General features: G+C 46.6%; 1 pseudogene; it reads left to right on the top strand.

Moving 5' to 3' along the window:
- The first annotated feature begins 6,708 nt into the window (after positions 1-6,708).
- Positions 6,709-19,855, top strand: LOC120676793 (annotated as a pseudogene).
- The last annotated feature ends 1,774 nt before the right edge of the window (positions 19,856-21,629 follow it).

The following is a 21,629-nucleotide window of genomic DNA, read 5'->3' as shown; positions in this document are numbered from 1 at the left end:
AGTTCTGGAACTGCTTGCCGATCTTTTCCTTTTTACCTTTTTCTTCTGCTGCAGCCTGCAGCTTTGGGATCGTGTTAGTTTTGGAAACAACTTTGGTGATGGAGATATGAGCTGGATATGGATATGGATATGGTTTTCGTCACCATGGATGGATGGGGTAGGGTCGTGTGTGGAAAGGCTGCCGGCTCGTTTCCGGTGTCGCCTGAAGCTCATGACGCTGGTGGTGTCCTTGCTAACCTTTTTTCTTCGCAAAAAAACGTGACGGATATACAGTACGTACCGTGCTAGTTTCACGCTTCTAGAAACTAGCAAGATATGTGTAGCCTTGTAGATGGAATCACATCAAACTAGCAAGATATGTGTAGCCTTGTAGATGGAATCACATCACTGGCCGTCCAGTCCAAATCAGATGGGAAGCGATTCACCGGGTAGAAATTGAAGGTGGTAGGTGATAGTCTGATGTGAGAGATGACGGCATGACGCTGTGATCTGTGGGACTGTGGCTGCGGGGTGGAGTGGAGGACGCCAGCGCCACGGTGCTGGACGCCGTCTGATCATCTCGTCCGATCCCTTCTCCTGGAGTCGTCTGAACTGAATCTGAATTTCTGGCGCTGCCATCATCTGCCCGCCTGTCCGTATGTGATACATAAGGTCGAGATAAATCCTGCCACATCACGGGTGATCTTACGGCTAATGATCTTGTCCTCTAGAAGCAATTCATGTCAGCCCACATGGCGTGACCCCGGCCGTGAAAGAACGAGATCACTGTCCCGTTGTGGGACGGGCAATTATGTGGCACGACCATGCAGCTGCGATTGCGTCACCATGGTATCAAGTCGTTGCCCTCTTTTGTTATACCATGTATGAAAAAAAAAACAAAGCTTGAAGATGTGAATGGCCACACCTAGCAGAAGATAGAGATGCCAACACGCGTCGCGCGTCCCTAGCGCAGCCATCACACTTGTCCTCTGCCCTCTCGATCTCTGACTTAGCTTCCATCGAAATTGTTCGGCCACTCTACCGTGCCACTCGGCTTAAATAGCATGCATGGTCACTTATTACATACTCTATTTTTTTTATCCATGCATGTTTCCTTGTCCCTCAATTTGAATTCTAATCAAAATCCGAATAAATTAATCGAAAATAATCAGAACCGAACAATTCAATCGAATTCCAATTAAAATATGAACAATTAATGTCTCGCACAATCACAACACGAATAAGGCGGATAAACACAAAATTGATGGTAATACATAGATCTATTACATATTACCTATAGCAATGCATGGGCAGTCGTGCACTACACTAGTATATGTAATGTTTAGAACAAATAGTTCACGGCGCTTCTTTTAGAACTGAAGGAAACAACTCATGTAACAATGAATCTTTATCCAATATTTATTATAAAAACATATATATAATGTTTATGTATGAATATGTGTTGCATGTCAACACATATATTAGACTAGTGTCGGTGGGGAGTGTTATCGCACAATTACCAAAATTGTAAACTAGATAGCGAGTTAAAGGAGTGTCATGGTGATGACACTCCTCTCACATTCCATGACACTCTTTCTCTCTCTCTTCTGTTATGTCAGCAAATTTAATGCTTATGCTACTACCATGATACTCCCATTGAAATTGGCGTTGTAGGACTTGAGTAAAAAGTGGTTACTATTAGGATGTAGGAAGTAGATATGTAGTTTTCTTATATTATAGGACTTTATAAGGACGTAGGAAGTAGATATGTAGTTTTCTTATATTATAGGACTTTGATAAAAAGTGGTTACGCCTTGTGTATTAGGACGTAGGGAGTAGATATGTAGCTTTTTTATTTTGAGATTACACAGTATAACTTAGACCCTCATAACGCACGCATATTCATATCTATGAACACATGTACGCAAACTACACTATCTCTATAAGTATCTTCGAAGATTGATTAAGTAAATTCAATTATCGAGATTGATGAAGTCATCACAGACACCTCGCTATCGACAGAACATCACTCTATCACTGAAAGCACAATATCGTTAAATTTTAGAATATTCGCTCACATAATAAGTCGAACTCGGGACCTAAAGTGCTACTGTAACTATAGTCTAGGTTCTTTCGAACTCCAATTATGTAGCGGTGCATCACTAACTAGCAGTGGCAGCTCATCGTTCCACCAGATTTCCAAAGGAAAATATCACACATGCATGTCTCGCCGATGGACCATCATGGGCTGTTCGGAAGTTAGGCCGAGATTTTGCTAAACCAGGCTGCATGTGGCTGAACATATGGCCCATGACGATAAGATTAGCAGCCTCAGCCATCTTGGTGATCGGTCACTTGTTGTACAATTTATTACTTACTCTCTGTTCCAAATTATCGATCATTTAATTTTTTAATTTTAAATTTGATCACCTGTCTTATTCAAAATATCATGCTAAATATCACTTTTTTTTGTTGTGGCTTACTTTATCAATACAAATTTTTAGCAATAACTTAAATTTGCATAAATTTTTTTAATAAAACGAGTGATCAACCTTGAGGTTTAAAGCCAAATGATTTATAATTTTTGGAACGGTGTGAGTACAAGTTAATTCCTCTGTCACTAAGCAATCATAATTTTTTTAAGAAAAAAAGACGACCAAACGGCAAAGCCTTTCACTAAGAATTTCTAATATCTAAAAAAGAAGTTATAATATAACTACTCTCATGACTTACAAGTTACTCCCTCTTTTTCAAACTAGGTGCATAGTTTTGTTATGTATTTGGATATATATTATATCTAAATATATAGTAAAATCTATCCATATAAAAAATAAAATAACTAATAATTTAAAATGGAGATAATTTAAAAGCAAATAATCGCTCGAGAAAAGTTTTGGCAGCAGCCTATTCCATGGTCGGACAGATAGCGCCCCTTTAAAATAAGAGTAAATTGCACTCATCATACAACAACTTGGCAGGTGAGTGCAAATTGATCCAACAACTTATAAAATACTTAATTTAGTACAATAACTTAATAGCTAGGTGCAGATTGATCCAACAATTTAGAAAATACTTAATTTAGTACAATAACTTGGTAAATTGGTGTATTCACAGTCCAAACATTACACGACAATATTTTTGCTATCGTCAAGTCACAATAAAAAGTATATTCACATCGGAACATATTATTTGACCGTAGATTTTTGTATCGCAATGGACACCAATAATTGTATTCTCAAAATAAATTAATTTTGGTTTTATTAAAAATAATATATTATTTAACCACCATTACAACAGCAACATATTAAGCAAAGTAGATGAACGTCAATAATTCTTAAATTTTATAAATGAAAATTATTGATGGTGATCCGGTTGTTGCTTTTCAACTATGTACAATTTTCTATTAGTTCGAATGCAAAAAATAGAATTATACCATTAGCATCACCCAAACACTGAAGTTCATAAGAGAGACCCTGAAACCTTAGGTTTTTCTGCGCTTCTGCTCATGTATTCAACAATGCTTATGTTTATTTCTGTTTATTTAGATCATTTTCCTTTTGAGACTTTAAAAACGAATATATGATACTTTAAAAATATGTGTACCAAGCTCCTAAAAGATATCAATAGTTTGCATCATTGTATTGACTTTTTTAGTTCAACAGTGCATATAATCAAACAAATCATAAACAGTGTCAAATTAAATAGTTTTAATTAAAATTAAATCACTATACAAAAATAATTAATGTAAAGACATAACACTAATTTCTAAACAGGGAGGGTTTTTATTCTGGCAAAATACATTGCCACGCAGGCGCAACACAAAAATCAATGGTCAAATAATACTTAATAATTTGTCCAAACATGAATATACTCTTTATTGAGAATTTGCGTTAGTTATATTGCCGTGTAATGTTTGGACTGTGAATGCACCTATTTTTCAAGTTATTGCATTAAGTTGGGCATTTTACAAGTTGTTGGATCGATCTGCACCCATCTGTCAAGTTATTACATTAAATTAAGTATTTTACAAGTTGTTGGACTAATTTGCACCCACCTGACAAATTGTTGTATGGCCGGTACAATTTAATCTTAAAATAACTAGTGGTGTTTCTCTACCGCACCGAGACGAGAAGCCTTCACATGTAAGGATGGAGTGATGGACCTACGAAGCTTCTGCGCCCGTCAACAACGTAGGGCCTCGTCTTGCACAGCAGCAACAGCAGAAGAAGAAGGCAAACACATAAAGGTCTCGACACGAGACGACGACTTTTGACTCGGACGTTTTCTAGGCTTCTAGTAAACGAACACTCGTATGGTGTATTCAGATCCGTGCACGCACATGGGTTCCAAGTCTCCAAACAAGTCACAACTAACTGACGCTGACCCTTTGGACGACGATGGATAGTAACTTATCAAACAGGCATCCATTCAAGAACCAGATGACATTGCTGTTGGATCCACGTGGTGTGGTCTAGTCTACTCGATATGTGAGATGACCGAGATAAAGGATATGTACGGACGTATGAAGTTATGGATCTATGATCTTAATACTCTCTTCAGAGTCCAACTCAGCCCTTGATCACTTGTATATAAACATATAAAGAATATGAGTCAGATCCATTTAAGTGTACTACTCACCATAAGCATATCTAAACTTGATGAATAGCCATAGCAATGTTCAAACACTTTGCCTAATTGCAGTAGAAAAAGAGCCATATGCCCACATCCACCATCCCTATACATGACAACCTCATTAACGGTAGAAACAGATGTGGATGGCAGCAAAGGAAAAGGCTTGCATACAGTGGCGGATCCTAAGGTGGGGCTAGGGGGGCTGGAGCCCCCTACCACCCAAAACGCCATGGAGCCCCCCCCCCCACAGCTCCCCCCCCCCCTAAAATTTTGGAGGCATTGCCCTTCCTTTCGTTCCTAGCTCCGCCCCTGCTTGCAGAGAGTAAATAAACTCAGATAAATGTTCGAAAGTCCTTTTTTATAGTGGTAAATGATCGGAAATCTACCTTTGGGTTTGCTCAAAGGCACGGCCCGGACGCAGTCAGCATCCCCGTTGACCTCACGAATCAACCGCTGACGGTGTTGCCGCCTTCCGTTACCGGCGGCGCCCGCCAAGAAAACAGACAGCGAGGCGGGCGGAGACAGGCCGGCCCGGCCGGGTCAGCATTTCGTCAGAGAAAGCACGCCGTCGTCTCGACCAACCCCATCACCGGAACAGATCTCATTGGCCCTATTTGGATATCCTATGTTAGTGTTAGTTTGTGTTAAATCAGAGCAAACTAATACCTAAATACCTAAACAGATGTGTTAGTTTGTGTTAGATGCAACTAACACCCCCAAAAAACTAGCACCTCTAAGAGGTATTTTTTGTGTTAGTTTTGGTGGGGTCCACAGGAAAAGGAGAAGTCCCTCTCTCTCTCCTCCTTCTTCTCTCTCCCATCTCCAACCCCACCCGAGCCGCCGGTCCCCTGCCCCCCTCCGCCATCTCCCTCCTCGCCGCGCCGGAGCCGGATCCTCGCGGCGGCGCTCCTCCCTCCTCGACGTGGCGGCCCTCCTCGCCGCGCTAGAGCCGAAACCTCGCGGCGGTGCTCCTCCCTTCTCGCTGTGGAGGCTCTACTCGTTGCGCCAGATCTCCTCCCTCGAGCGGCTGCGGTCGGGGTGATGAGCGGCGCGCGGCGGGCCTCCATGCTCCCTCCCTCGGCGGCCGAGGCGACCATGGAGCTCGTGACCGCCCTCGGAGCTCGTGGCCGCCGCGCGGGTGGGGTCGGGCGGGGGCGCTCGCCGCCGCCCATGGCTCGCCGCCGCCGCTCGGCTCCTCCCTCTGCCGTGCCGGTCGGCCTTGAGCTCGTCGGCACGGAGCTCGCCCGGCCTCGAGCGGATCCGCGCGCGGCGGAGCTCGGTCGTCATGTGCGGATCTGCGGGCGGCAGAGCCTTGGCCCCTTCCTCCCGAGCGGCACGCGCGAGCCGCCGGCGGAGCAGCGTGCGTGAGGCCGGCGAGGCGCCCCCCTTCCTCCTCCTGGGGCGAGTGAGGGCGGCGGCGTTGCCCCGGCCCCGGCGTGGCGGCCCGGCCCCGACATAGGCCGGGCCGCAAGCTCCGCGAGCACGCGAGCTCCGCGCGCACGGCGACCTCCCTGCTCGGCGGCGAGGCGCGGCATGAGGGCTCCCCATGGCAATGTGCGCGAGAGCGTCGAGCGCAATAGCGGAGCTCGAGCGAGCGCGGCTGCGGCGCGCGCCCAGCTGCACGCGGAGCTACGGCGGCGCGCGGGGTGGAGCGGCCACGGCGGGTGGCGGGGGAGCTTTGCGCGGCGGGGCGGAGGCGCGGCGGTGCAGCGGAGCGGCGTCGGGGCGATGCGGCTGCAAAGAGAGTTAAATGAGTTAAATGATTGAAAAAGTGATTTTATTGTCAAACTAAGACTAGCATCCAAACACCTCAAGTATTAGTGTTAGTTCTGTGTTAGAAATTGACACTAACATCTAACAGTGTTAGTGTAGGTAGGGGTGGTAAAGGGCCCAACATTTTGAACTAGAAAATCTAAGGATCGGGCCCTAAAAGGGCCGGGCTCTAAACATATGTATTTTTGAACTAAAAATTTTAAGGGCTTTATTGGGCTGTGAAGAGGCCATTAGGGCCATGGCCCATTACCACCCCTAAGTGTAGGCCATTGTCATAGTCGTAGTCGATTAATTAACTCGCGCAAAGAAAGAGAAGGGAAACGGCAGCGAGCACGCGGCCGTGGTAGGCGATGAGTTCCACCTTCCAAATTTGACGCCTTCCAAGTTCCAACAATGGGGGTGCCCAAAGCCCGCTCGATTCCTCCCTCCCATTCCCAGCCCTCCTCAATCCCACCAGTAGAACCCTCCTGTCCCTTGCTCCGGGGCCGGGCTCTTGGTTGATCTTTCCTCTGCTGCCCCATTGTCCTCCACGCCGGCCTGCCCTGCGCGGGCCTCTACCTCGCGCGCAGCACGGTGGGAGGCGTGGCGCTGGCACAGCCGACAGGCCGACAGGAGGCCAACAGGGAGAGGGACCTCCTCGTCGCGCGCCCAAGCTCACGCGCCAGCGGAGGTCCGGGGCGCCGGGCGCCGCCACCGCTCGCCCGCGCGGGAGGAGGTCCGAGGCGCCGCCGCCGCTCGCCTGCAACATAGGTTTACTGGAACCTGCAGCGCTCATTTGGTTCGTTCTCTCACTGGAAGTCTTGCTTCATCCTTAGTTTGCTTTCATGGAGGATTCGCCATTTGGCTACCCTTTGCCATCTTGACCAGCAATCTTGCTCTGCAACTTGAGCGATTACTGATAGTCCTTTTTTTGTGGGGGTCAATTCAGCTGTTCTGGATGATTTCGTATGTTACGATTGATTTAGTTTCTTGTTTATGTGATCTAGAAGACATCTATTCTTTGTGTGGTATAATTAACCTGTTGACTTGACTGAAGAGATTATTGGGGTCAATTTCGTGTTTATGCGAGCCATTAAAAAAGTCAACACGAGAGGATAGAAAATTTGAGGTCCTAACTCTAGAAGCCGGGGATGTGAAAGATCTCAATTAGTGGGGGGGCAATGTGTCACACTCATCTCATGCTTTTTCTTAGGTGTCGCTCTTCTTGTGGGTATTAATTCGGCCTGAATTGTAGGTGGACAGGTACCCATTATTCACAGTGCCAAAGGGGGCGAGGGAGTGAGCTAGGACGACAGCAGCTCAGGATCTAGTGGAAACAAAGGCATAAAGTGGTAAAGGTATCTGTACCAAGGTGAAGGTGTCTCGTACAGGACTCTGAGAGGTGTTAAAAGGAGCTCGTTGCTGAAGCTACAGAGACAAGGCACCGAAGGCAGGAACCATGGTGAGGAAGCTGAAGAAGCTATATGGCAAGGATGCTCGGGAGTTCTTTAATCAGGTCATGGTGGAGCAGCCCTTGCTGCCCTTCCTGATCCCACTCGGCCTCTTTGCATGGTTCGTCGAACGGTGGGTTGTGCCATTCTCAAATTGGGTTCCCCTTGCAGCTGCTGTTTGGGCTACCATTCAGGTATTTGTGATGGATTTTGCTCAATCTCTTTAATACCATGTTTAACTGGTAGCAGCAAAGCATGATAGCATGAGCAATTGCTCTTTCCTTGTTCATGAAGTCATGATCTTCCCTTTTGGTTGTCCAAACTCCAAAGTGCTCATAATTCCAGGGGAAAATCAATATCAAGCATCATTTTGCTTCTGCTCCTGCCTCATTTTATTTTCATGAGGACTTGTTTCTGCCCCCCTTACTATAGTTTGCTTTGTCTTCTTAACTTGTGTGATTATTGCAGTATGGGAGGTTTAAAAGGAGGATAACTGTAGAAGATTTGAACAAAAGATGGAAGCATCTGATACTGAATACAACCGTATGCTCTTTTACTCCTATTTTTGTTGATTTCTTTCATAGATTCTCAACCATATTACTTTTTATCTTTTACAGCCCACCACACCGATTGAGCCTTGCGAGTGGTTGAACAAACTTCTAACAGAAATTTGGCCCAATTACATGGAACCAAAACTATCGAGGAGGTTTCAATCTACTGTTGAGGTTTGCTTCTGCAACCTCGCTGAATATTTGTTCTCTATGGCTCTTCTCTCTGGGATGTATTTTCTTTAGCTTTAGAGCTTTAGACACTAAGGTGCTAGGACCAATTCACCATTAGTCTTGATTCATGAAAGATGTCAGTTATGCTTTGGATCTGCTTGACAGTGGATAGTTATAAAGTTGTTTGTAGAACCGCTTTTAGAAAATTTAATGTCTGGTTAACTGCTTTTAATTAAAGTTGCAACCAGAGATCAGATTTGTTTCTATTTACCAACAATTGTGAGATAACAAGGGTCAGACTTTGTACAAACTAAGTTTAATTTTCCTACTAAACTAAGGTTTTCAACAATCATTTTCAGCCACAGCTTCAAAAAGTAAGCACAGTGACATCAAGTACAAACTGTCCCTTAGTAATTTTGCGGGGGATGTAATCTAGAGAATGAAGTTTAGAGCATCTGAAAGATTTTTAGTCCATTTGAGTATAAGCAAATTAATTGCTATCATGAGAGGGCAGACAAGCTTTTGAGTAGGTTGTGTTATTAAGATTAGGTGTGTGTATTTGATTCTTTGAAGTGGATAGGTCCCAGATAAAGATACTAATTAATAAAAGAACTATATCATGCATTTTCCATACATAGCTGACAGAGCTCTATGATTTTGCAGAGACGTTTGAAGAATCGAAAACCAAAATTGATAGTAAGCTCTTTTTTTCTAATATGTTTCTCTTTTCATGTATTTATCATCTGATTTTAGCACTAAGGTTTTGTTTTCCTATCACCAGGATAAAATAGAATTACAAGAATTCTCACTTGGATCGTGTCCACCTACCTTGGGAGATGAGGGGATGCGCTGGATTACTTCAGGTGACCAGGTCAGTCGTCTAACTGCAGTTGCATCTGAAAGTTTCACTTGCCCATGATTTTCTTTAGACGGAAATAGAGGTAATAGGCAGTTTGTGGTCCCACCAAATTATATGACACTGATTAGCTTGTTGTCAGTATGTTAGCTATTTTATTATCAAACTTAGTCCTGCATCATTAAAGAGGATTAATTAAGAAAAGGTGAATCATTGGATACTTCACAGTACTTTTAACTTTTAATTACATATTGGCTGATTTTGCTTTCAGCTTTGTAATATTTGTTTGTACAGACCAGTAGGTCAGCTCCCCCTGTAGCTTTAGTAGTTTGAGTGTTTGACATATCCATCTACTTTCATGTATTCCTTAGAAGCTGAAGAGGTTATGTATTTCTGCACATAATTTGATGGAATATGCAATTTAGTAGCTACACCTTCTCTAACATAAACTCTTTTTTTCTCTCTCTCTCTTTCTCTCTCACAGCAAGTCATGAGGTTGCGTTTTGATTGGAATAGCCACGAGATGAGTGTAATGTTTTTGGCGAAATTAGCAAAGCCGCTGATTGGGACATGTCGCATTGTTATAAACAGCATTCACATCAAGGGAGATGTATGCTCTTTCCCCTCTCCATTGTGTCTTGTTCCTTGACTTATTATATTTGCTTTTTTATAACTCCGCAAAATACTTTTCATAATTCCAAAAGCTGAGAATTCTGTCATTTTATCAAGTTGAGTAGTCTACAATGAGCAGCAATGATAAAAAGTGGTTTTATTGAGCTATTTTTAGTTTTGCGTGGTTAGGAAATAGTGCTGTAACAACAATTGATTTGCATGATACTTCATATTGTGATTTAGTACGCTGAGTGTGTTATTTCACTGAATATAATAATGAATATTATTTTTTTGCTGCAGAGCAGAGAAATTTTGGTACACAAGTACTTTCATCACGTTAAAGCGCTTTTGTCCCTCGATTACACTATATGTACAATTATTCTGAATTTTGAAGTGGCCATTATTGCATCACCCACTTGTCTGTGCCAGAGTTTTTACACTATCTCTGATTCAGTTTATATTGTTGCAGCTTCTATTATCACCCATACTTGATGGTGAAGCTATACTTTATTCTTTTGAATCTACCCCGGAAGTCAGGATTGGAGTAGCATTTGGAAGTGGTGGAAGTCAAGCAATTCCCGGTATGGAGTTGCCAGGTGTCTCGACATGGCTGGTGGGTTTGTGTTAGCCATTTAGGGCCAAAATTCCAAGAATTAGGTTCAAATTGTAATTATCTAAAATGGCAGCCAGTGCATAACATAATTTAGATGTTATATCTGAATATCTAATAATATCTGGTGTGTGCTTCATGAACCATGCAGGTAAAGCTTTTGACTGAAACCATAGGGAAAACAATGGTCGAACCACGCCGACTATGTTTTTCTTTGCCAGCAGTTGATCTAAGAAAACAAGCAGTTGGAGGTGTTCTTTCAGTTACTGTTGTTTCAGGCCGAAGCTCAAATGGAGGGATCATGCCTGGAATTGCTGATAACAAGGTACCACATACATTTGTTGAGGTAGAAGTTGGCAATTTGATGAGAAAAACAAGTACCAGTAATGGTCTAAATCCTACGTGGAACAGTACATTTAACATGGTACTGCATGGAGAGACAGGCATTGTTAAGTTTCTTCTATATGTATTGGATTCTGGTGGTGTCAAATTCAATTACTTGACAAGCTGTGAGATAAAGGTATTCTAGATATAAAGCTATTCTCATTTTAGTGAATTTTCCCTGTTCTTGTGGCAACTGTGGTTCTTCCTATATATCCAAGGACACTCAGATAAACATTAATGTAAACAGGTCAAGTATGTTCATGATGGTTCAACAATATTTTGGGCTATAGGGCATAACTCTGGTGTTGTCGCAAAACATACTGAGCAGTGCGGACAAGAAGTTGAAATGGTTGTTCCATTTGAGGATATCGATGGCGAGGTACCTTGCCTGTTCATTTACATTCCTATTTCAGTTTTAAACCTCACACACGATTGTAAGACAAGAATGCTCAATTGATAGAAACTTAATAAGATGTGCTGGCTAATTTTCTCAAGACATCACCATACCTGTCTGGTCCGCCATTATACCATATATTTCTAGGAGATTGTCATCTTGACATGTTGTGAACTAGGCACTGTGACTTCTATAGTTGTAAACTTCCATTGGTCTCCATAGTTCTACATAGTTTCCTGTTGACTGGCGCTTTTGACATCTTTATGCTTGGAACATGTGATATTGTAGGAGAGAATAATGGATGTATTCCTCTAAACCCTAGAAGGGTGGGTATATATAGTTCCTATATATGGGCCTCTATACACGGGCTCACATATACACCAACACCCCCCCCTCCGCAGTCTGAACTACCGGTGCAGCGGTGTTCGAGACTGGACAACAAGAAAGCCAACACTCCCCCGTAGTCTGAACAACCGGCGCAGCGGTGTTCAAGACTGAACAAGGAGTACAAAGGGCAAATACCCCCCCCGCAGCCACAACTAGCCACCTACTACGTTGAGGCTGGAGCGAAACTTCGAGAAGGTCGAGGAGGGTAGTCCCTTGGTGAAGATGTCGGCAAACTGGGAGGTAGTCGGGACATGGAGTACCCGAACATCGCCGATGGCGACCTTGTCGCGCACGAAGTGTAGGTCGATCTTCACATGCTTCGTCCGTTGATGCTGGACGGGGTTGGTGGAGAGATACACGGCGCTGACGTTGTCGCAGTAGACGAGCGGGCTGTGGAGCTCCGCCAAAAGCTGTCGTAGCCAGGACGCCTCCGCCACGCCGTTAGCGACAGCCCGGTACTCTGCCTCGGCACTGGAGCGGGAGACAACCGGCTGCCGCTTGGACGACCAGGAGACCAGGTTGCTGCCCAGGAAGACGGCGTAGCCGGAAGTGGAGCGACGAGTGTCCGGGCAGCCAGCCCAGTCAGCGTCGGTGTAGACCACCAGCTCAGCAGAGGACGAGCGGTGAAGCACCAGGCCGAGGTCCACAGTGCCACGGACGTAGCGGAGAAGACGCTTCAGCGCAGTAAGGTGTGACTCCCGGGGATCATGCATATGGAGACAGATCTGCTGAACAGCGTAGGTAAGGTCCGGCCTGGTGAAGGTGAGGTACTGCAAAGCGCCGGCCAGACTCCGGTAGGCAGTAGGATCAGCCACCGGATTACCCAAATCAGTAGACAGCTTCGCCTGAGTGTCGACAGGAGTGGAGCAGGGCTTGCAATCAGTCATCCCAGCCTGCTCCAGAATATCAAGGGCGTACTGCCGCTGGTGAAGGAGAAGACCAGACGGGCGAGGCTCAACAGTGACGCCCAAGAAGTGGTGGAGCTGACCCAGATCCTTCATAGCCAACTTCTGTTGCAGAGAGGAGATGACACTCTGAAGTAACTGCTGACTGGAGGCTGTGAGCACAATGTCATCGACATAGAGCCGCAGATATGCAGTTTCATCCCCACGGCGGTAGATGAAGAGAGACGTGTCAAACTTGGCCTCGGTGAACCCTAATGTTAGCAAGAACGTGGCGAACCGAGAGTACCAAGCCCGAGGAGCCTGCTTCAGATCATAGAGAGACTTATTGAGCCGGTAGACCATATCCGGACGACTCGAGTTCACAAATCCCGCTGGCTGAGAGCAGTAGACAATCTCTGACAGAGTGCCGTGAAGAAATGCATTCTTCACGTCCAGCTGGTGCACAGGCGCAGCAGGGATCACCGGAAGCGGTGCCGGTGCGCCGGGAAAACCTGCAGGGAAAGGACAGACATGTAACGGTAGCTGAACCACCGGATCAGTCGGAAACAGAGACTCCCGCTCGGGGTCAGGAGAAGGTGTGGAGGAAGTGGAGTAGGAGAAATCCGACTCGTCAAAGACGGCGTGTCGGGAGATCAGAACGCGGCGAGAGGTGAGGTCAAAGCATCGGTACCCCTTATGGTCAGGGGAGTATCCAAGGAACACACAACGAGTCGAGCGGGTCGCCAGTTTGTGAAAAGCGGTGGCGGAGGGGTTAGGGTAACACACACACCCGAAGACACGAATGTGGTCGTAGCGAGGAGGGGTACCGAAAAGAGCGTGGTGTGGAGTGGGAGCAGGAGAATCAGTTGACGGAAGACGGTTAAGCAAGTAGGTGGCAGTGTGGAGGCTCTCAGTCCAGAAGCGCGGGGCAGAGAGGTCTGGATCAGAAGGGTGCGCACGACGTCGTTCGTCGTGCGAATCATCCGCTCAGCCTTGCCGTTCTGAGGAGAGGTATATGGACAAGACATACGCAGGTGAACACCCCGAGAGAGAAAGAAGGAACAGGAGGTGGAGTTATCGAACGCACGCCCGTTGTCGCACTGGACGGCCTTAACGGTGAGGCCGAACTGAGTGGACACCCAAGCAAAGAAGGAGGAGGGTGGGAAAAGTCTCAGACTTGGCACGCAAAGGGAAAGTCTAAGAGTAATGAGAGAAATCATCCACCACGACCAGATAATATTTATAGCCAGACATGCTGAGTACAGGAGATGTCCACAGGTCACAGTGAATAAGATAAAAAATATGCGCAGCATGCGAAGAAGAAAAAGAAAGTCGAACATGACGACCTAACTGGCACGCATGACAGAAGTGCTCAGCAGGAGCCTTAGTACATTGAACATCGGTACTACGACTGAGCTGAGCCAAAACGTCGCGGTCGGGGTGTCCAAGCCGGCAGTGCCAGGTGGTGGAAGAAGGCGTCACGGTAAAAGCAGCAGACGAAGAAGAAGCCGAAGGCGGAGCAGCGGAAGCAGGAAGTCGAAGAGTGTAAAGGGGCCCCGGGTTGTCACATCGGAGGAGCGGACGCTGGGAAGCCGAATCCTTCACAGTAAGACCAGAAGAGTCAAATTCGATAGAATAGGAGTTGTCAGCAGTAAACTGGCGAATGGAAAGAAGATTGTGAACCATCTGAGAAGCAACAAGAATATTAGGAAGACGAGGAGCAGAACCCACGGCGGTGACAGGAAGACAAGACCCATCACCAATCATGATGGAAGAAAGACAAGAGGGGTGTGGGGGTCGGACGGAAGAGAGGATACCGGCATCAGGAGTAGTGTGGAACGAGGCACCCGAGTCGGCGATCCACTCGGTGCTGACCGGCGGCGTCAGTCCCATAGTGCTGAAGGACTGCGCTAGAGCGGCCTGGTCCCACCCCCTAGGCCAGGTCGACTGCTGGCTGGTCGGAGCAGGGCCGGTGAACATAGCCGCCGGCTGGAGCTGAGGACGAGGCCCCCCTCCCGGACCCTGAAACGGCCACATCGAGATGCGCCCTGACCATGGGTTGCTGAAGGATGGCCAGGGCGTACCTCCAGGGGCAGGAGCGGGAGCGGGAGCCGAAGGCGGCGCCCCCCGACGGCCCCCACTGGTACCGTTACCCCCAGAAGCAGGGCCACCAGTACCACCACCACCCCACCCCCCCCCCCCCGCCGGCGACGTCCACGCCCCCCACCTCCGGTCTGCCCGGCGGGAGCAGCACCAAGGAGGGAGGTGGCAGGAGCGGCGGAGGAGGCCGGTGGAGCAGCAACGAGCGCGGCGGGGGTGGGCGAGGACGATCCGGGCGCGAGACCCCTGGTGATCTCCTCGAGGGCGAGGTCGTCCCAGACCTGTAGGAAGGAGGGGAAGGGCCTCTGGCGGGCGATCCAGATCTTCAGGTGGTCGTAGGTGCTGCTCAGGCCCCGTAGGACATTGAGCACCAAGACCCGATCGGACACCGGACACCCGAGGTCGTGAAGAGCATCGGCCATGCCTTTCATTCTCCGGCAGAACTCACCGACGGAGAGGTCCCCCTACTCGAAGGTGCGGAAGGTGGCGTCGAGCTGGAGAGCGCGGAACTCGGCGTTGCCGAGGAACTGCCCCTCGAGCACCACCCAGGCCTGGCGCGCAGTGCCGCCGTGGGTCCTAACGAGGTTCTGAAGATCTTGGGGGATGGTCCCAAAGATCCAGGACAGGGCGACGCTGTCGAGGCGCAGCCACACCACGTCCCGCATCTTGATCGGCGAGTCGACGAGGACGTGGTCGTCGAGGGCGTAGCGGCGGAGGGTGAGGAGGACCTGATCCCGCCAGTGTCCGTAGGAGGAGGACGTGGGGTCGAGGAGGACGGTGACCAGGGCCCTGATGTTCTGGATGCCGGCGGCCTGGAGGTGGAGCTGGGCAACCATGGGGTCAGTCGGGTCGTACCGGGGTCCAGATCCAGCGGGCGGGGCCTGGTGGAAGGAAGAAGCGTCGTGCTCGGGGACGATGGGTTGGCCGGAGGAGACGCGGAGGAAGTGCTCCGCCTCGGCAACCCGGAGAGCGAGGGCGTCGGCCGCGGTGCCCTCGCGCTCCCAGGCGAAGGCAGCCACGCGGACCCGCTCCTGAGCCGCCGAAGCCTCCGACTTGGCGGCGAGGAGGGCCGCGGCGAGAGCGGCGTCGGCCTGCTGACCGCGGAGGGCGGCGGCGCATCCTCGGGCGCCATTCCGAGCCCAGACCACGCGTGCGCGGGGGCTACGGGAAGCTTTCCCGCGGCGACGGCGGCGCGATGGGCGGCTGCAGCGGCGGCGGCGGCATCGGGCACCGGCAGGGGTCCCTGCGGGCCCTGCACGGGCTGGGGCGGCAGCTGCAGGGGCCCCTCGGTTGCGGCGCCCCCTGCAGGGGCGGCGGCAGCGCCTGCAGCAGTGCCTGCGCGGCCCAGGCAGCCCCCGCGCCGGCAGCAGCGGCGGCGGCGGCGGCAGCAGAGCCAGGCAGGGGCGGGTCCGTGGCGGCGGCGGCCGCTACAGGGTCGAGAAGGACCAAGTCGGCGGCCGGCGTAGTGGATCTGGGCGACAGGGCCCCGCCAGAGGAAGCGGCGGCCGGCGCAGTGGGTCTGGGAGTAGACCACGCGCCCGGTGCCGAAGCAAAGGAGATCCAGCGGCCAGCGGCGCCCGAAGCAGAGGAAGGGAGGGGATGGAAGGAGGAAGGAAGGGGGGTCTCCGGCAGCCGGCGGCTGGAGAGGGAGGAGAGGAACCCTAACCCTAGGCTAATAATACCATGTAGGAGAGAATAATAGATGTATTCCTCCAAACCCTAGAAGTGTGGGTATATATAGTTTCTATACATGGGCCTCTAGATGGGCCTCTATACACGGGCTCATATATACACCAACAGATATATTATATGATAAGGAAGTTTTGCTGATTTTTTTATTTAATAACACCTTTTGAAGCGAGAAAGAAAGAGAAAGTTCATCCATGTTCAGAGAACCAGTGGAAGTAATGAAATTTCATCCAATTGGACTTTACAAGCTCTGTGTATACTTTCTTAGAAGGGCTGAATAATTAGGTGTTATTTTGATGATACAGTACAATGATGTATTATATAACATCATTATTAATCCTTCTTATCCCCAAACTATAGATATTAGTAGTGTACTTTTACCTTCTAGACCTGAGGCTGTGACATTAGGAAATTTCCAAAAAGTTGCATCCCACCATTTGTTTGTTTAAGTTGTTACTTGACCCCTTCTTTTTATAAATCATTCGTATTCAGTTCCTACATCTTAATCGTGTCATGGTCTATTTTTTGCCCTGAACATGCACGAGAGCTGCGTATCAGGTTTAACCCACCCACCCCCCACCCCCCGACAAATCATACACAGACACAAAAAAAACTTGGAGTAACATAAAAATCAAACTGGGTGTCTATTTTCGTTGGATAAGATTCTGATTGTAACAATATGTAAAATCAAATTGGCATAACAATTGGAAATGGATTCTTAAAACTGGGTTGCTATAAGAAAGACAAGATATGCCATTTCTTGTCTCCCACACCCACCCTGTTCTAGTTTATTTTGTTTACAAAGTATTAATGATGGCATGAAGTTGTTCTGAATGCTTTTGACTGCAGTTAACTGTAAGCCTTGTGCTAAAAGAATGGCAGTTCTCTGATGGGTCGGTTACATTGAGTAATTATCCGAGCAGTGGTCTTCAATCCTCATCTGATGGATCACCAAAGCTTCAGTCCATAACAGGAAGGAGACTTAGGGTCAGAGTTGTTGAGGGTAGGGCCCTCACTGCAAATAGTAAATCTGGAAAGTGCGATCCTTATGTGAAACTTCAGTATGGAAAGGTTAGTTGTTCACTTGCTGAAGTTTAGTTCCACCAACTACTCAGTTAAGACAAATTCTAATATTTTATTTTGCTATTAGGCTCTATACCGAACAAAAACGCTGTCACATACAGTTCGACCAGTTTGGAATGACAAGTTTGAGTTTGATGAGATTGCTGGTGGTGAATGTCTGAAGATCAAATGCTATAGTGCAGATGCATTCGGTGATGAAAGCATTGGTAGTGCAAGAGTTAACTTGGAGGGACTTTTAGATGGTGCTAGCCGCGATGTTTGGGTCCCACTTGAAAAAGTAGAATCAGGAGAGATCAGGCTTGAAATAGAGCCCATAAAGAATGATCACGACAATAGCATGCAGGTATGTATGTGCTCTTAAGCACTAAATTGGATTGCGAAGAGCTTCCAGCATTTTTAAGATAGTGGACATTATGAATTTGAATATCTGAAGCTTACAGCAGTGCCAGTTTACTGATAATTGCATAACCCTCCGTTAGTTACCAATCTTGTTTTCTACATCTGAATTTTTGCTTCTCGTTCTTTTTTCCAGAGCTCTAGTAGTAAAGCTGGAGCTGGTTGGATTGAGTTGGTTGTAATTGAAGCCAGAGATCTTGTTGCTGCCGATCTGAGAGGCACTAGTGATCCTTATGTCAGGGTGCAATATGGGAACAAGAAGAAACGAACCAAGGTTAGATTACAAATTTATCTTGCATTCTTGCTATGTTTGCACGAGATCTCTGCCTAATTGGAGCTGCTAGTCATACTGATTTTCCCAGCAACTTTGCGACACTGCTGGATTAGTAGTATCTGGCATTATTGGTGGTTATTGTTTACTTCAGATTTGTAGCTCGTAGAGCACTACTCCCGCTGTTCCAAAATGCAAGACGTGTTAGCTTTGTCCTAAGTCAAACTTCTATAACAAGTTTATCGAAAAAGTATTAATATCTAAAGTACCAAATAAATGTACTATCAAGACATACACATATTTAATGGTGGATTTGTAATGAAACTAATTTGATATTGTCAATGTTGGTGCATTTTTTCTATAAACTTGGTGAAAGTTCGAGAAATTTGACTTGATGAAAGTTCGAGAAGTTTGACTTAGGATAAAGAAAAAGCATCTTACATTTTGGGACAAAGGAAGTATAATGAAAGCACTTCCTTGGTATTGCAAGGAGGCTTGTCACTTTTTAGTTTACACTCTCGCAGCTGGGGCTTGCCATTGTTTTTGCAGTTTATCACGTCTAAAATTCAGAAAATGTTATGGCCACCTGGCTGACCTAATTCTCATATATGTTATTATGGAGAAGTCGCAGTATGTTGAAGCTGACTTGTTCTTTCTGTTCAGGTCATTTACAAAACACTCTCTCCGCAGTGGAACCAGACATTTGAGTTTCCCGAAACAGGAGAACCCCTGATTTTGCATGTCAAGGACCATAACGCAGTCCTTCCAACCGCTAGTATTGGCCATTGCACCGTGGAATACAGCATGCTTTCTCCGAATCAGTCTGCCGATAAATGGATACCGCTCCAAGGGGTAAAAAGCGGAGAAATCCATGTAAAGATTGCACGAAGGGTACCAGTATCAGACTCGGGAAAGAAGAACGCGCTAGGGACAGATCCATCTGGCAAAGGACACAAGATAGCATCACAGGTGCGGAGCCTCAGTTCAAGTTACTCGCGCCGCACCCTTCCGAGTCATCTTCTCTTTGATATTAATTTATTTTTTTTCTGATGATAGTGTGATGAACATGCTTATGTGATTTTTTACAGATCAGGGACAGCCTGAAGAAATTCACACTTTTTTTTCTGATAGTGTGATGAACATGCTTATGTGATTTTTTACAGATGAGGGACAGCCTGAAGAAATTCACAGGCTTGATCGACGAGGGCGGTGACCCAGAGGCCCTGTCGTTGGCGGTGACAGAGATGGAAGGCATCCAGAGCGAGCAGGAAGGGTACATAGAAGTGCTGGAGCGGGAGAAGGCGATGCTGCTGCACAAGATACAGGAGCTCGGTTCCGAAATCATCAGAACAACATCTGGCCCTCCATTCCAAGGACGCCGTACTAGTTAGACCGACGAATGCTCCCAACTGATGAACATACACGTATGGGCAAGCAAAAACACCACTACACATTGAACACTTTTACTTCTGCATATACCAGCGAACAGTATATAGCTTGTAAGTAGGCTAGAATGGGTAGAGAAGTGACGACGGAGCTTACTGAAGTCGCTCCACTTTTGGCATTTGTGCACAGTTAAATGTAGAATTGATGATCCAACGGTCAGATTAAGAGCAAGGGCAATAAGAGGGGCTTTAAGCCCTTTCCATGTCATCTAGAGACACCATTTAGAGACATACTCTAGATGGTGTCTCTTGTGGGATAATCTGTTTTTTAGATTGTCTTTTGTGGGATATATGAACATTAAATTTTGAGTAAAATCCATTACCGGTCCCTAAACTTGTGTCGCTGTGTCATCCCGGTCTCTAAACTCACAAATCGACCGTTCAGCTCCTCAAACTTGTCTATCTGTGTTATTTCGGTCCATAAACTTGTTCCGCTGTGTCATCCCGGTCCCTAAATTAGAAAACCAAATGTTTACGTCCTCAAATTTATTCAATCATGTCATTCCGGTCCCTAAACTTATTTTGAGTCTCGTATGGGTCAAAACAAGGCGATCTAAAATCTATATATCAAAAAGTAATTCATAATTTTTTCATATGAACTTGAATGAAGATAAATTTTATATCAAAATGGTAGCCCTCGACGTAATCTATAATTTTATAGTTGAAATATTTTTGAATTAAAACTGTTTAGGGTCTCAAAATATTGTTGTAAGTTTATAGATTTTGAAATTTAAAAGTTAAAGTTAAATTTTGGGACTCTAAACAATTTTAATTCAAAAACTTTTCAACTGCAAAGTTGTAGATCGCGTCGAGAGATACAATTTTGATATAAAGTTTGTCTTCATTTGAGTTCATATGAAAAAGTTATAAATTATTTTTTGATATAGAGGTTTTAGATCGTCCGGTTCGGATTTAGATGAGACTCAAAATCAAATTTAGGGACTGGGATGACATGACTGGACAAGTTTTAAAGATCTAAACAGATGGTTTATAAGTTTAGGAACCGGAATGACACAGCCAAACAAGTTTGATGATCTAAACGATCGATTTATGAGTTTAGGGACCGGGATGACACAACCGAACAAATTTAGGGACCGGTGACGCACTTTACTCTTAAATTTTTACATATAAAAATAAATGAAAGCTCATGAAATACGTGAGCAAGAGATAGGTTGTGCTCCAATAGGTTGTGCTCCAAAATCTACTCTTGTGCTTTGTTTCTCGTGCTGAAGGCGTCTCGTACGTAAGAGCTCATGACACTCTCTCGCCTTATTTCTCTCTCATCCACGTAGGATTATTATGCTGACATGAACGGGCTAATAAACTCTTATTGTATCTGCTCTAATAGATGATCCAGTAAACCTGCAGGCTATCACTCTCTCACCTTATTTCTCTTTTATCCACGCAGGATTATTGCTGATATGAATGGGCTAATAAACTCAAATTGTATCTCCTCTATGTGTACGCAGACTATGGCCCCGTTTAGTTCTCAAAATTTTTCCTACAGTATCCGTCACATCGAATCTTTCGACACATGCATGAAGCATTAAATATAGTTGAAAAAAATAACTAATTACACAGTCTAACTGATTAGCACGAGATGAATTTTTTAAGTTTAATTAGTTCATGATTGAATATTATTTGTCAAGTAACAACGAAACGTGCTACAGTGACTTTTCACCCTACTTTTCACAAACTAAACGCGGCATATGGATGCTGGAAATTGGTGCGGTTCACAGTGTTCGAAGAAAAGAAATGATGCGCTCTCTGCTCCCTCCAATGGCCCGCGTTTCTTTTCAGGCAGCATGCCTTTGGCTGCGCCGCGACGCAGTGCCCGGACTGATGAGTCCACTTCTACATGGCGGCGGCCCGCCGCCAGGTTTCCAGGGGAGGTGTCGGCGTCGCCGGACATGGGCTGGAGGCAGGTAGGGCGGCGAAAGCCTAGCGGGGGATGCAGCGCCCGAACTGGAAAGCGTCCCGGC

Source organism: Panicum virgatum, chromosome 5N (assembly GCF_016808335.1).
Source record: "Panicum virgatum strain AP13 chromosome 5N, P.virgatum_v5, whole genome shotgun sequence".
Lineage (NCBI taxonomy): Eukaryota > Viridiplantae > Streptophyta > Magnoliopsida > Poales > Poaceae > Panicum > Panicum virgatum.
This window is presented reverse-complemented; position numbering and strand designations above follow the sequence as displayed.